The following is a 17,500-nucleotide window of genomic DNA, read 5'->3' as shown; positions in this document are numbered from 1 at the left end:
AACTCTGGAAGGGTATATAAAGGAAAGAATATAAAGTACAAGAAAATGTGAGAGCTCCTGATAGTTCTCACTCTACTGTATGGGCTGACCTGTCAAGTATGGAGCAAGATAAACAAAGCATGACAGTAAGGAAGGTAGAGCATTAAGAAGATACCAGGGTCAAGTGAAAAGATAGAACTTAAAAGAATGTAATTTTTTTTAAAAAAAGGAAAATGCAAGGAAATGAAAAATGTAACATCAATTAAAATTCATACACAAATCAAAAAAGCACAGAACTAAAACTGTGGAAGAAATTACAAGAAAATTTGAGATACTCCTCTGGAGTAGTAGAGGATATTATTCCAATAGCAGAAGATCCTATTTCAAAGGAAAAAGGACAGCAAAAAGAAAATAACGAGGGAAATTAATTTTTAAGTTACAAAGAACAAAAATTAGGCCAACCTTAGACTGTTCTGTAACATTCAGACTGTTCTGTAACATTAAATGTTAAAAAAGAATGAAGAATCTATAGTTTTGAAGAGAAAGTTATTTTTCAAGAATCTTACACTGAGTCATGTTGTCATGTGTTAAAACAATAGATTTTCCATTATGTAACATACATATATCCATCTTGTTAAAAACTATCTGAAACATTAAAGTCACTTCAGTGTAGCATAAATTTGAATAATTCCTGTAAACATAAATATCAAATTATTTTTATAATTTTAAGGGTAAACTCAATGCATATATTCCTGGAGAAGATATGAGGCAAAATCAATGCTTATAATAATGTCAAACCTCAAAAATTACAGCCTTAATATCAGTTAAAAAAAAAAAAAAAAAGACTTCCTCAAATTCTTTTTGTCCCAATTCCAAATTGTTGTGGCAAATTGCTTTGGTTTTTCTAGTAAGCAGAAATATTGCCATTAACATTTTTTTTAAGTGCTTCTTAAAAAGCAGCTGGAGATGAAAAGAACATCTGATGGTCTGTGCTCATTTTCAGGTTCCATATTTTCCACGAGATATTCATGAAATGGAGAGATAGCCAAGAGTATTGTAAAACATCAAGAAGCCATTTCATAAGAGAAAAGGTCTCAGAACCTGGTATTCTTTAGTATGGAAAGGAGTTAACTGAAAGGAGATGGGTATGAAGGTTGCAATGTGGAAGAGAAACTTATTCTGTGATCCTGAGGGTATAAACAGAACCAATGAGTACAAGTTACAGAAAGACAGATGTTTAGTTCAGGAGAAAAAAATGTAATTATCTGAAATTCCCAACAATGACCCACAACGCTTAATGAAGCCATATCTCTATCACTGAAAGCAGTGATCAGAAAAAGCATCATCTCCTGTCAAGCTAATTGCATGAAGAATTCTTCTGTGTGTGGTAGGAGTAACCTGGACATGTCCAGGGCCTTTTTCAAATCTGAAGTTCTATTAATGCACCTATCAAAAGTGCCTTCCCTACTAGAAAACTACCTAGAATTTCTGAATGACCAGAATGCAAACAAAGAAAACATATCCTGAGAACGAATAAGTAGTGGTCCTGATGCTCTATGGAGAGCACCACCCTCCTATTTCTGAGAGTACCACTTTTCAACCAGGTGCCTCTTAAGAAATTCAGCTTTCCAAACCCAGCAGCCTTCATAGTAACTTCGATGGTACCTTTCCAAAGATATACTGAAAAACCGCCAAGGATTCTTTACCAGTCTGGCTGTAGCAGCCAAACCACTTTCCATCTGCTCCCTCCAGCATCCCTGGCTTTATGCAGTTAATAATCAACTCTCTGACAGGTCACTGCAGAGATGTTTAACCACAGAAGGAAGGATAACCAACATGGTAGTTGGAAATGAAAAGTGCTGACCTGCTACTTCTATGGCAGAGAAAGTACAGAATCAGGAGGGGCAACACCTTACAGAGACTACAAAGCACTTTCAACTTGCAGGAGTTTCTGTATGTATTTTCCTCTCTTGTCTCCTTCTGCCTAACTGTACTATACTTCCCTATGTACCAAATTCTGGAATTACTTGCCACTGCTATTGCACTTTCTTCTGTACCTGATCATCAAGAACTCTCCTCTGAGTGGCTATAGCTAAGGGACCAAAATAGGCCATGACAATCATTCCCCATTCCCTGTATCTGTAACAACAAATGTTCAAATTCCCGTTTCCTCTCTGGAACCCAGCTCCATCTCTCAGACTTCCAGCCCACAGACTGGTTTGTAATCACACATTTCAGGTCATTAATTGCTTTTTATCAGGACATATGCCATAGATCACACCACTTCCCTAACTCAGTAATGAGCAAGGCCTCTCTTCCAGGCCAAGAATGGGAAAAAGAGTCTTCATGAGAGGACTATGGCTCTGCCCAGAGGACATAAACAGCAGTTGACCCTACTTATGTCCAAACACAATAAGAAAAATAATACTTTTTTTTCTGCTAGATAGAGCTCTATATCCATCCTAGAGAACTTTAAAGACACAGGATCTCTTTAACTGCCAATTACCTATAGCTAATCTGGTCTAAGTAGCAAATTGTCCAGTGCTGTTTCACTGTAAATTTAACTGTCCTCCTCTCTTGTTACAGTTTTTGTATCAATCTTCTCACAGGCTGTGGTCTGAGCAAGTGACAGTTGTGTCTGAGTGAGTATAATCTGCTTGTGACCAGACAGGTCACACATATTTGGATGTGAGGGTTATCAGTCTTGGCTAGCTAGTTTTCACCAAAAGCTGTATGGACAAAGAAAAAATAGGCTATGCTCAATTCCAGGAAGGCAGCATGGTGTAGAAAAAAAGAAAACTGAGCTTAGAATCAAGAGAAGTGATTTCCAGATTCAAATTTCCAATGACCCTCGCCAGGATGTCAGTCAAGTTGCTTTATTAAATATTAATTTTTTTATTATAAAATGGAGGGAGAATTCTTCATGGTTCTAAGCATATTATGAGGATCCAAATCTAAAAAATGTGACAACTCAAGAAAATAAAATGACCCAAATATTCTCATAATATTCTCTAGGGTCTCAACTAAAAGAGGACTGTTTCACAGCTGTACAGGGATCTAAATTATTTTAAATAAAGGAAAAATAAATATTTGAAAATCTTTTACAAATTAAATTATAGGTAGTACTGATATCCATTTGAGTTTTATGAAAGAAAATGGCAATCCTTTCTTCTTTCAACTACTCAGTTGTTCTGCTTTTCCACTGAGGCTAGGAGTGCCTTCAGATGTGGCTCATGAAACTCTACACTGTAGTGACTGACAGAAAGACTCCATTTTGCTTCAAAAATCCCTCAGGGCCAAGGTACCAATCCCAAAGCTCATGGTTTTAACATCTGGATTATCTCTTTAACAAACGGTTCCAATCTACTAGTTTGTTGAGCCAACCACTACCGACCCCCCCATCCCCAACAGGCCTTCAAATCTAAACTGGGTGAGGTTCACAGGGTTTGATGTCCCAGGAAACTGTCACTAAATCAGTGGGATAAAACAAATGTTGCAAGAAGAAAACCAAACTATACCATCTTCCCTGAATTTCAGATGCTACCCTGAAAGCACAGCATACTCAGTCAACCTCAGGTGAGGCCAGTACAACACGTAAACCTTCAGTGGTGACTCAGCTTATCCAGCTGGAACAGGCGTCTTCCCTCTCTACCTGCCACACTAGACCTCACTGATGAACTGAATTTCCAACTAGGGCTCTAACGACCAACAATCAACTTTCCTTTGGATCTCTCCCTTAATTTATTACATTCATTACTGTAACAAAGGAGCTGTGTCATATCCTCAAGTACCAGAGCTCTTAGCTTATATCTCCAATGGGAATCAAATAAAGACAGACTAACAGTGCCGGTTTGAGAAGATGGATCCAACTCAGCAGAGCTCCTCTGACCACATGTCACTTAAGGACAGAAGAGGAGAAGTGTAGCATCTCTCAGTCCCTCAGTGTTTATATGCTGCATATCATGAACAGTTTTATGGTCGTCACAGGCTGCTATTCTCAGACAAAGACTATGAGGCTTGACCTGTTTCATTTCACATAATCAACTGACACTTCCACTAGACAAAGCTATTCAACAGGGCTCAGGTTTAGAACCTTGGTGTTTGTCAACACTGATTAGTACCAGCATACATTTCAAACAGGCTTAATAGCATACTGAATATGCAAATAATTCAGTCCCAACCCTACAGGGATTCACTGGTGGAACTGGTTCACAGAGAAAACCCTTACCAAGGCCTAAATGTAAGTAGGCCAAGAAGCAAAAGGCAAAGATCATCTAAAGTAGACGATAAAGCGTCACCATCCTCCTCCAAACAACCGAAGGGCTCTGTAACCCTCTATAATTCAGTTCTCTTCCCCAGAGATAAACTTTACATACCAAAGAGGTGATGTAAAATTCTCAAGAAAAAAGTGGAGTTAGCTTAGGAATCAGGAGATTTAAGAAGTTGGCCCTCCACAAAGAACTGTTGTGGCAAAGCTTTTCTATGGCTCAGTCTCCTCTCCTCTAAAACAGGGAATAATGTGGGTCAATTCCTAGGAACGAGGGAAAGGAAAAAACTCAGGCATTTTTCAGGAAACACGAGGAATTACCTTCATTTTTATATTCTAGACCTCATCTCCCTTCCTAAATCTAACTACTATCCTATAGTAATTCTAAAGCATACACAAAGAAAACTTCTCTATCAAAAGATAGTGTCTACACTGTCAGACTAACCATAAAACTAGTGGGATCCACACACACATCTTTTAGGATATCTAAGCCAGACTGACTTCACCAGCCTTCTCTCATGGACACACTCTGTCCTCTGCACCCCATTCCCACGTTATCGCCTCATGGCGTTTACCTCAGACATTCCCTGCTCACACCCTACCTCCCAGTGCAATGATTTGATTACCATTTGTTTCTTCCACCTGACTGCATGCACCCTGAGAGCAAGAGGCTGTTTCTCTTTTGTTCATTATTATATCCCATTAACAGGGTTTGGGTCACAGTACTCCCTCAATAAGTATTTTGGTCAATAAATGAGTGAATGAACACTGCTTTCCTCAATGGGCAGAACCGTTAACAGTGCCAAGGCTGCCATTTCTCTTTTTCATTCTTATTCTTACTTGAACTTGATTTGTCACTAGTTATAAACTGTCTCAATTACCTAACAGGCTGCAAACTTACCAGAAGAGAGAGTGGATTTCTCTTTCTTCTAAGATACAGATAAAGGATACAGATTTATTAAGAGTCTAGGGGAAAAGTTAGAAAACAATCCAGTCCTCACATTTCTTAAAATGCCTAACTGCTCCAGAATATTCTCAGCCTTCAGCCTCATCCATGTAGAGCTGTTACCCAAAATAGGGCTAGTCCACAAACCAGGACATAAACCAACCCCTGGGAGCCCTCATACTTAAATGTATGATACATTCTATCAGACTTAAACTGTCCAAGTATCACATTTTAAACACCTTTCAATCAAAGAGGACAAATGTCAGAAAAATGGCCATTTCTGAGAGGAGTTTACTGACTGGGAAGAAGCATGAGGGAAACTTGTGAGGTGTTGGAAATACTCTGTGATCTTGAACTGGATGGTGGTTATATGGCTACATATACATGCACTGAGTTATGCACTGAAGATTGGTATACTCAATGCACTTTATCATATGCACATTATCTTTTTTAAAAAAGGTAAAATCATACACCTATGAATAAAAGTACTATACTACTGGATCATGGTCCTGTTCCTAAAATAGCATTTTATGTGATCACAGTACACAGGAATTAGGCCAGTAGTCTTCACAGGTTAGGCTATTTAGAAGGATGGAAAAGAAAGGAGAAAGGAAAGAAACTACATTTAAGGATTACCCTGTGCTTCACTGTATTGTGAGGAGATTTATAGATCTGTTGGAGAGTCTGAATGAATTATAATGACAAACTAAAAACACTGAGGTAATTAATGATATTAAACCCTGGGAAAAAAACATAAGTTGCATAAGAAAACACAGTAGTATACTAAATAGTTTAAGAATAAACATTTACTTAATAATGGATACTGATAAAAGCAAAAATTTGATTTGATAAGGAGAGCACAATAGGATAGCAGATTATTTTTTAGAAATACAGAAGTAAATACAAGCAAAAGACTGAAAATCTTAAAGCAGTTGCCTACTGGGAGTGAGACTTGGTGATAGGAAGGGGTAAATAGTGGATTACTAAAAATGGCATGGCCAATTGGGGTAAGGCGCCTTCATCTAGCTGGGGCTCTTGAGCAGTAACTTGCTCTAGAGAAACAGTACCATGGCATCTGGCTAAAAACTGGCTCATCCATCCTCAACAGTGATGTGGCCAGTTTAGGGGCCAAGTGCCTCCAGACGCTGGACTCTGAGGTCGATTATCTGCACCTGGATGTAACAGGCGGGTGGGCATTTTGCTCTCAACATCACCTTTGGTCATCCTGTGGTAGAAAGCCTCCAAAAGCAGCTAGACCAGGACCCTTTCTTTGACATGTACGTGAAGGTGTCCAGGCCAGAAAAGTGGGTAAAACCAATGGCTATAGCAGGAGCCAATTAATATATGTTTCATCTGGACACTACTGAGAACCCAGGAGCTTTGATCAAAGACATACAGGAGAATAGAATGAAGGTTGGCATTGCGATCAAACCAGAACTACAGTTGAGTATTTGGCACCATGGGCTAATCAGATAGATATAGCATTGGTTATGACAGTGGAACCTGGGTTTGGAGGGCAGAAATTCATGGAAGATATGATGCCAAAGGCAGGAGCTAACATGATCGTGTCTGGGGCAGTGCCATTATGAGGAGTGAAGACCCCAGATCAGTGATCATCCTATTAAGAAATGTTTGCTCAGAAGCAGATTAGAAACGTTCTCTTGATCAATGAAACCACAAGGAGCCCAATGTCTCTTCTTACGAGATCTCCTTTTTACTGGAAAACAAGAATACTGACTACAAATTGTACCACAGTTCAGACAGTGCTGCTTTTCTGGGCAATTACTCATTCCAGTGACTAAAGTTCATTATGCAGAATATTCCAAGAGGTTAGAAATTGGTCAATATAACTTCATTTTTAGTGATGGAATTAAAAGATTAGTGTGGTAAAATACCATTTTTACTGGGAGACTTGATTTTCATAAAGAGTAAAAATATGGCTGTATTAAGGTTATGAACAGAAATATGTCTTAATGCCTAAGGAAGGCATGTTGGCTACTACAAAAAAAATTCTCTGAATTTTTAAAAATAATTTTCTTTGGTTTCTTGGCTGCTTTCGGAAAGCAAAGAAACTTCTGTTTTTCCTGTTTCATGTCATTTTTGATTTATGTATGTGATAATTACGTTTGCATCTGACTGGGAATGACATACAACTTTCCTAGCTTCAAAAACATTTATTATCATTTACTTTGTACCTTATATTTGATACATAAAAAAGTGTACTATGAAAAAAAAAGTGGATTACAGATTTTCATTAAAAGCAATATTTGACCTTTAATATGAAGCTCATGGGAGGACAAAAACAAAAAAAGTGTACGTATTAATCTGATAATGCAGATTATGCCACTTTAATGGCAGAAAGTGAACAACTAAAGAGCATTTTGATGAGGGTATGAAAGGAGAATGAAAAAGCTGGCTAGAAACTCAACATTCATAAAACTAAGATCATGGCATCCGGTCTCATCACTTCATGGCAAAAGAGAAAGGGAAAAAGTGGAAGCGGTAACAGATTTTATTTTCTTGGGCTCCAAAATCACTGCAAACGGTGATTGCAGCCACGAAATTAAAAGACGCTTGCTCCTTTGAAGAAAGCTATGACAAACCTAGACAGTGTATTAAAAAGCAGAGACATCACCTTGCTGCCAAAGGTCTGTATAGTCAAAGCTATGGTTTTTCCAGCAGTCACGTACGGGAGAGTTGGTCCATAAGGAAAGCTGAGAGGCGATGAACTGATGCTTTTGAATTGTGGTGGTGGTGAGTCCCTTGGACTGCAAGGAGATCAAACCAGTCAATCCTAAAGGAAATCAACCCTGAATATTCATTGGAAGGACTGTTGCTTAAGCTGAAGCTCCAATACTTTCGCCACCGATGCCAAGAGCCAATGCATTGGAAAAGACCCTGATGCTGGGAAAGATTGAAGGCAAAAGGAGAAGAGGGCAGCAGATGATAAGTTAGACAGCATCACCAACTCAATGGATATGAATTTCAGCAAACTCTGGGAGATAGTAGAGCACAGAGGAGCCTGGTGTACTGCAGCCCAGGGGAGTCGCAAAGAGTCTGCAGTCGCAGAGTCGGACACCACTTTAGCGACTGAATGACAACAATTAATCTGATAAATAAAATATTTTAAAATATTATAAAAATATATACTTCTCCAAATATTCCTGGATACCCTTACAAGTTATAAAACATATTAATCCAATAATTTATCAAAAATCTTATGAGAGGCAGGTATGATGCAGGTATAAAAGGGCAATGTGAGGTACCCTTGTGGTGATGAAATTGTTCTGTATCTTGACTGTGGTGGGAATTCCCTGGTGGCTCAGACGGTAAAGAATCTGCCTGCAATGTAGGAGACCTGGGTTTGATCCCTGGGTTGGAAAGATCCCCTGGAGAAGGCAATGACACCCACTCCAGTATTCTTGCCTGGAGAATTCCATGGACAGAGGAGCCTAATGGGCTACAGTCCATGGGGTCACAGAGTTGGACACAACTGAGTGACTAACACAAATACACACACTTATAAGTGGGTACAACTAAAACTAGGGAAATCTGAACAACCTGCGTAGATTGTATCAATGTCAATATCTGGGTATGATATTGTTCTATATTTGCATGACATTACCACCGGGGGAAACTGGTAAAGGGTACAAAGGATCCTGTATTATCCTTACAAATGCATGAGACTCCTACAATTATCTTAAAAGTTTTAAATAAAAAGAAACAAACACAAAAAACCCTTCTAGACCCTATTTCTAATTTCTAGTACTTCTACTGTTAACAAATTTTATTTACTATTGATAAGAGCAACCCAGTAATTAAGCTAAATTTATTTCTAATTTGAAAAGGTGCTCTCTATCCAATACAGATCCTAAGAACTGGTAAACAAGTTCTTCTCATTGCTTGATGGAGTCTGATAATATTCCTTCTGTCTTTAAAAACTGGATTTTTTAAAAATCATTTTACATGTTTTCATTAAAGCCTTCACTTCATTTAGTCTCCAGTTCTGATACATATTTCTTAGGGATGAAAAGAAGGGGCAATATCACAAATATGGACAAAACTTGGTTTTGTACAGGGGGAAGTTTATTTTTTTTATCTTTCTTTAGTTCTCTTCCTAATGATGCCTAGCATTTCCCTGGCAGCACACTGAACTAACTGTTCAAGGAATAGCTTACCAAGATTTCCAGTCTCCTCTAGGGGCTGAAAATCTCATGCTAGCAAGTGGTTTGGACTTTATGCCTCCTTTTAATGTAATACTATCCACACTGAAGCTCATCTTTGAGTTTTCATCCCTCCCACACAGCCAAGATACTTTGGAAGTATAATCTTAAACAATTTGGGAACCTAAGCACTTGAAAGAGCTTAGTGTCATGAGAAAACCTGAATATGTCACTTTTGTAAAACATTTATTAAACTGTCAAATAAAATGAGTGTCACTGCTTAAACCCTTCCACCTAGAAGAATTTATCATTGAGATAATTTCTGGAGGTAATGTCATGAGAAACCAGCACAATGCAATGGAAAAAAAACAAAACAAAGGAGGAGGTAGGAAAAGCTCAATTCTAGTCTTACTCTCCCTGAAGATGTTTAAGAATCTTGGGCAAGTCACTGCACTTATCTGAGCCTCTGTTATTTCACCTATAAAAAGCTGAGATAATTAATATACCATACAGTGTAATACTCTCAGTAGAAACTGGAATAGCACGCTGACATCAAACTCATTAATATTCTTACAACAAAATGAATATTTACTTGAAACAGAACAAACAACAATGAAAACAGCCATAAATAGCCTCATAGGCTGAAGTCAGGTTTGTGCCTACCTTAAAAAAAAAAATGCTTTCAGAATTTGGGGGTTTTAGAACTGCAGAGAAGGAACTATAGGCCTACATGGATATGATTACTGTCAGAAAGTCAGTTTACTAATACAAAACAGAACATTTTCTCCCATTCCAAGGCTAAAGTTTTTAAACAGTCTTGGCCTGACTTTAATAAAACTAAACGAGGTCCACTGGTAACCACTCTGCCCACACACAACTGTCAATGATTTGTCATATGTGACTTCTCTTTATGTAAATTAACCCACTGCCTTGGCCCCAGTAAGTTATATTAATGATATCAAGTCATCTCAATCTTTAATTTACATTTGATAGATTTTATTCCCTCCACCTCCAAACCCTTCTTATGGTGAAATCTACTCCTGTCCCTTCGTGTAATGATCATGCTACTTAATTTGAAGTGATGTACTTTCACTAGGAGTTACAGTTTATCCTTGAACTTTTTCCTAGATTCTAGGGTAGATAGATTTAGAGATCTTATCAAGAAAAGTTAGGCAGCTAGGGGGAAAAAAATGTGTTGGAACGACTAACTAAATATTACCACTTCTGGAATAACTTTTGGGACTTCTATACATTTTTCTGTACTTTATATGCATTAAAAGAGATTAATTCATGTCCTAATTTCTTATTTTTTAAAGTTAAGCTTATCATCATTTGACCAGAAGCTTTAAACTGCTTGGAAAGAGGGAAAAATAGAACTGAAAATTCTCCAACATCTTCATCCCTGAATGCGTCTTTCACACCATGATCGAGTCGTCTTACCAATTTTCTAGTGGTCTTCTTAAAAAAGCAAAAACAAAAACTCTTACCATCAGTTTAGCAAAGAACTTAACTAATTCAACATCTTTTTCTTCTTTCACCTAAAATTTCTAGACAGCACGCATGACTATCATCACTTTGTGGGTTTCTTCGGTCTTGACTGAAAATGTGTTGTTGTTTTTTTTTTAAAGATGCTTTTCTCCCCTCCACAGCCTCTGAGACTATGCCAAATGACCATCTGTTTTGTATGGTGCTTTTGATCCCTTGCTTTCTAATAAAATGGTTTTTAAGTCTTTAAACTTTCAGTGGGTTATTTGCTATTTGAAATCTTTCCACTTTTCCTACTGTACATACTTCATCGCAGCTAAATTTCTTAAAAATGAACCCCACATGACAGATTTTATTCTTCCTCTCCCTGAAGAATGCTGAGCTTAATCAAGACATGATTTCTCTTAAACAGTGTTGACCTACAGAAACCTTTCTCAATTCTTGTTTGTTCCTCAAAGCAAAAGTCCTGGTTATTTCTTTGCTCTATAGGATCTAAAACTGCCAACTGTGCAGAGAAGTTTATCTTACTCAAAACCATATCTTTAAATTTGCTCTTAATAAAGTAGTTAACCAATCTATGAAGAGTAAATAAACCCCACATTATTATTATCTAGCCTAATTTTGTGGCTTCTCCTTTAACAGTTTCAACTCAGTCACATTATTTTGATTAGGACTGAGACATTTTTATTTAAGTAAGGATTTCGACCCTTATAAAAATGTAATCGCTTGCTGCCTGTGTCATCCCTATGAAGTGCGCAGCCTAGCAGCACCACTTCAACAATTTGATTCCTTCCATCAAGTATCTGAGATGTCAATTAAATCACTGTTTATCATTATTTTGCCTACCAAGAAAGGAGAAGGAAAAAAATTATATAAGGATGACAGAAATGGTACTTGTCATGTTTATGTAACACTTTTAAATAAATCTAATGCTTCCGATCACAAATTCAGGTAAAATATATTATAGACTTGTTGTTGGAAGAAAATGTCACTTCACTGTTATATTACCTACCTCAATGTGATCTTGTTAAAACTGAATTTCTCTTATAGCAAGGCTCCATAAGAAAAAGAATATTATCAGACACTGTCCTGCATTTCCCTCTCTGTCAGATGGTGTTATCTGAACTCATCTGAAATCCACACTGCCAGATTTCTAGCTCTGTCAGGACTATAAGGGCCGGCTATACAGACGCCAGAAACAATACTACTGAAAACAAAACAACTATCACTAGTAAACTAAACTACGTTAAAAGCATTTCTACTAATAAAGCAAAACTACTTGGTCAGCAAAACTGAGACCTTTTTAACCACTACAGAAAAATAATGACATAACGAATTAACAGCCACCGGCTTTAAAATTCACAATATCAGTCATATATTACTGTACCACTTGAGCGTATGTGGTGAGAATCTATGACATCAAATCTGACATGTAGCAAATCCTGACAAAGAAAAGCAATGTGATATTTGCCTAGGACCCTCTCTGCCTAACAGACTTTTCTTAAGCATCGATCCCAAGTTCATTAAGAACCTTTCTTCTAAAATTTTACATCAAAAATTGCACATTTTTATAGAATTGCAAATAGGCTTCCTTGTATATTGCAACCACACAAGTTGATGATATAAATAACTAGAGTATACAGGTACCCTGCACCTGTCAGCTACCTCAAATGGCATATAGTATAACAAACAGGCTGAGAGCTTGATGTCCAAAAGGAGCATTCTATATAACCCAAGGACAGAAATAAGACATTACATCTCTACACATTAGGTAGGAATTTTAGCTTCCAGTCAATTATCAAACAGCAGTCCGACCCAAGAGACTTTTGTTGCCTATCAGCTTCATGTAAAGAAAAAAGGGAAGAGGTTAACAGGAAAAATAAAAATATATTAGAAGGGTTAGGAAAGAACAAGCAAGGGAACTATAAGAAAATTTACAAAACACAAGTCAAACAAGAGAGCAGCTAGACATCACAAGACATCTTCACCCTCAGGCTGATGAATTAGGTACTGAGACTTCCAGAACAAAGCCAGCTATGCAATGAGAGGAAATCAAAATAACACAAACCTCAAAATTATAAATTTAGGCTGGAAGCAAAGTGTATAGTCCCTGAAAGCTTATTTTTAATGAGCTACCCCAACCCCCAGAGTTGCTGAGACCTCACTAGAAAGAGGGACTATCATGATATTGGACTTTTCCTTTTGAGGAAGGAGAAAATTCAGAGGCCTAACTCACCTATTACTCAAGGCACCCAAGGCTCAAATACCACTCCTCAGGGAAACTGGCTATAAGGCCTTCTGTTCTACCCCTGCCGTCTTCCAGACATGACTGCAATTTTCACCATGATTAACTTCCAGGAATGCCAGCCAGAGGAGCAGCCAGGAAAAAAGAACGTATTTCCCCCTCACTGTCGGCTAGACCCTCTGGAACAACTACAGACAGTGCCGCTTTCTCTGTTCTGGGCAGAAGAACATTCAGCAACCTCAGGGAAGTGCCTAACAACCCAGTAACACACTTAAACCATATTTCTCAAAGATACCGACTCTGATCATCTTATTTAAACCTGCAAGCTTCCTATCTCCTTCATCTATCCCTGCTCTACACTACTAACCCTCCTTACTCTGTTCTATTTTTTCCCTACATCAATTATCACCCTCTTTATACTACATAATTATTAATTATGCTTATTTCTATTTCCTTTTGTTAAAAGATAATATCCATGGGGTTGGCATTTTTTGTCTATTTTGCTCACTGATAGATCCTAAGCAGCTCGGACAGGACCTCACATATAGCAGGACTCCAGTAAATATTTATAGAATGAAAGAAGTAAATAAGAAAAACTAAAAAGACCTCTTGGAGGCCAACAATATCCAGAGGGCCCAACAATGCCTGTGCTCCTCTAACAGAATCAGCCAGGTTTCCGTGCCTGACCTACAGCACTTCTGACTGTCATGTACTACCTCTCCTCACCCCAATTCCTCCATCAGCTAAGATGTACAGAACCACAGCACTACTGCAGGCAACTACGGGCGACACGTAGGCAACAAGGAGTGATTAAAGGTTTTCAGCAAAGAAGCAAAATAATCAGAACTGCATTCTGAAAAGTCCACACTAGAATTCCTTGCTACATACTCTTCTAGAAACAAATTCTTTCCTTTCAGAGCACTTCAGCTCATAATCATACATCCATTAACAGACTGCTGGTTTTCCCAACTAGACATGTACGTCCTGAATGGACAGAGACCACATCTGGTCTGGCACAGTGTTCGATAAACACAGGCGCACCTTGGAGATATTAGGGATGCAGTTCCAGACCACAACAAGAAAGTGAATATCATAGTAAATCAAGTCACACAAATTTTTTGCTTTCCAGTGCATATAAAAGTCAAGTTTATAATATACTGTAGTCTATTAAGTATGTAATAGCATTATGTCTGAAAAACAATGTATATACCTTAATTTTAAAATGCTAACCATCAACTGAGGCTTCAGCAAGTCATAGCAGTAACGTCAAAGATCACGATCATAGATCACCGTAATAAATATAATGAAGGAAAGTAGGAAATACTCTAAGAACTAGAGAAATACTGTGACACAGAGACATGAAGTGAACAAATGCTGGAAAAACAGTGCGAACAGACATGCTTGCCACAGGCTTGCCACAAACCTTTAATTTGTAGAAAATGCAGTATCTGTGAAGCACAGTAGGAAAGGGATGTCTGTATAAACTAAATAAAAACTATAATGATAATGCAGCAGTATATGACATGTAATACACAAAGAAGCTTTAGCTATGAAGTTACTACAATAATAGACAATAGGGAGGCCTGAACTAGGGCAGGTGAAAAGGCAATGACAAACGAAAAGATATCCAGAATGATTCAAATTTAGTGAATGAGGTGATGAGATGAGGTGGTAAGGAAGAAAAAAGAACGAAACACAAACCCAAAGTTTTGTGCCATGGCAACTGGAAGAACTGTAATGCTTAGCAGAGAAAAGGAGAAGCAAGTTCCAGAAATGATGGACTGGAGGTACATTTGAAAGCAAGTACCAAGTAGAAAAAAAATTCCCCCTTTCCTCTATACCATTCAGATTCACAGACTTGGTGAGGCTCACAATTTCGATGTCTCTTCCAATGTCTCTAGCTCCACTGCTGATACCACTCTTGCTGAGTTTCACATGAAACCTCAGAATGTGTAACTGCAGTTTACAAGGCACATTCCTGAATTCACTAATGCTCACCTGAATGTTCATCTCAACCAAACCCAAAGAGCTCACCTAGGAATATTAGGAACATTCTGGTAACATATCAAAACCCCACTGGCTTTACTGTGTACACAGAATAGGTAAGACAATGCTGCCTTGCTCTATAAATACTGAACCACAGCCTAAGAAACTACAGGTACTAACATGCACTGTGGTATCAGCATACAATGCAATGGCCTAACTGCCAGATTTGGATTTCAATCATGGTGTAGTACGATTTCCAAAGGTTGCACAGCACCTATTCTGGCCACTGTCCAATTCAAAACCCTAACACTTGGGGAAAAAAAAAAATCTATCTACAAAAGCCACTTATATTTCTAATACAAATCTTTCAAAAATCTCATTCAAGTGGAACACTTCCCAAAATAACTTTTAGATTACCTGAGAATTAGTAATGCTCTACAGATGGCTGGGAATAAAGCAGAACACTCTCAGGACTTTTTATGAGTCCAAAATAAACAATAGTTCCGCCCACCACATTTTTCTATTATGGACTGATGAATGTTTTAAGTACAAATTTAAGAACGGTGAATGCTTCTTCCAATGTTCAAAGGTAGATTAAACGTAATTTTGTTATGTTAACATACACTCTATCAAAATAAAGAAAGAAAAGACCATCACTCTCTTAACATACAATAAAAAGCTGCTATTGGGAGTTCCAAATCCAAAACTTAACTGGGAAATGCTGATTAAAATTCTAACTTGGGGGCTTAACAACTGGGTTATACACTTTTATTCCTTTGCTGCTGCTGCTGCTAAGTCGCTTCAGTCACGTCCGACTCTGTGTGACCCTACAGACAGCAGCCCACCAGGCTCCCTCGTCCCTGGGGTTCTCCAGGCAAGAACGCTGGTGTGGGTTGCCATTTCCTTCTCCAATGCACAAAAGTGAAAGTGAAGTTGCTTAGTTGAGTCCGACTCTTAGTGACATCCATGACCCAATCTTAGCCTACCAGGCTCTTCCATCCATGGGATTTTCCAGGCAAGAGTACTGGAGTAGGGTGCCACTGCCTTCTCCGATTCATTTAAACTACTTGAAAGCAAAGACTTCCTAACATCACAGTTAACCCTTGAACACTAAGAGTTTGAACTGTGATGTTAGGTCCAGGTCTATCTGGATTTTTTTTTCAATAAATACATACTATAGTACTGCACAATCAGAAGCTGTTTAGAACCTTGGATACTGGAAGGCCAACTACAAAGTTATATGAGGATATTTTCAATTCACTGGAGGGGGGGGTACCCCAACCCCTGTGTTGTTCAAGGATCAACTGTACTACCAATTTCAAAGTTTCTAAAGTCACCCATCAGCTTCAAATTGCTCAGTCCCTTTTAGGGGGTATTTCAGAGATTCCCCCTTGTTGGTCAAACTGGCGATTTTGCATTCAAGCATTAAAAATAACAATTTTATTTTCTAAACAAAACAGTGGGCAACTTTTATGCAATCCCAAGAAGTTAATTCAAAGTAGGTTTCCTACTAACTGGACAAAAACAGAAAAACGCCCAATCCTACCTCCAATATCAGTCCCATTTGGCTAAAGATTTCAGATATAAGAGATTTAAAGATCTTAAATCCCTGGCTGAATACACAAAATTACTTCTTATTGATATCAGGTAAATCCTTCTAGGTTTGATTTCCTTTTCCCAAGCTGAGGTTCTTTTTCTGCAGCTTTCTGATCCCCACTGCTATAGCTGGAGCAAGCTAGAAAAAGATATATTTGAAAAATTGGGTGAACCTGCAGAATAAGGATACAAGACTCTCCAAAAGAAGATAGCTTAGTGAAAAAAACAAATCAATATACACATATCAAAGAGAAGTGAGAGTCAAGCCCCTGGAACTAAGATTGCACGTATTTGCCCTTCTAAATACTGACATGATTTTTTAAAAAAGCTTATGTTAATCATTTTTGTCCCATTCTTTCATCACAATCTTGATATCATAAAATTCAACACTACATGGAACCTTTAGAGATGATCATGTCTAATATGCTCATTTTACAGATAAGAAAAAGGAAAACATAGGAGTGACTAGCACAAGGTTACATAGCTTGTTAGAGGCAATACAGTGATCAGAATCTGGGTTTATGGCACACAATTCCATGCTTTTTCCTCTATGCTTTAAAAAGCCATATTCGCAAACATTTTACACTATTAAATCAGAAAATAAGTAACTGTAACTAAGCCACACAAAAATAAAATTTATCCATATAAAGAGAACAAAGGGTTAGACCAGGAAGTACTCTAAATCAAACAGAAAGGAGCAGCATTTGTTCATACAGTACATGCTTTCCTAAGGGCACAACCTGGCACGTATTTTCTGAGCCATTTTATTTAATTATCACCTGCGGGTATTTGTGTCCTGTGCTTTCATCAAATGAAACTCCTTAAGAGGATGC

The 17,500-nt window shown here is 37.9% G+C and overlaps 1 protein-coding gene and 1 pseudogene across 4 annotated transcripts in view; one reads left to right on the top strand and one right to left on the bottom strand.

Annotated features, from left to right (window-relative positions):
• Positions 1–17,500, bottom strand: part of ZNF609 (zinc finger protein 609) — a 197,559-nt gene that overhangs the window by 174,545 nt on the left and 5,514 nt on the right. The window lies entirely within an intron of this gene.
• Positions 6,187–7,001, top strand: LOC102169295 (annotated as a pseudogene).

Source organism: Capra hircus, chromosome 10, assembly GCF_001704415.2.
Source record: "Capra hircus breed San Clemente chromosome 10, ASM170441v1, whole genome shotgun sequence".
In the NCBI taxonomy this organism is placed as follows: Eukaryota; Metazoa; Chordata; class Mammalia; order Artiodactyla; family Bovidae; genus Capra; species Capra hircus.
Note: the sequence above shows the minus strand (reverse complement) of the source record. Positions and strands in the feature narration are given on the sequence as shown.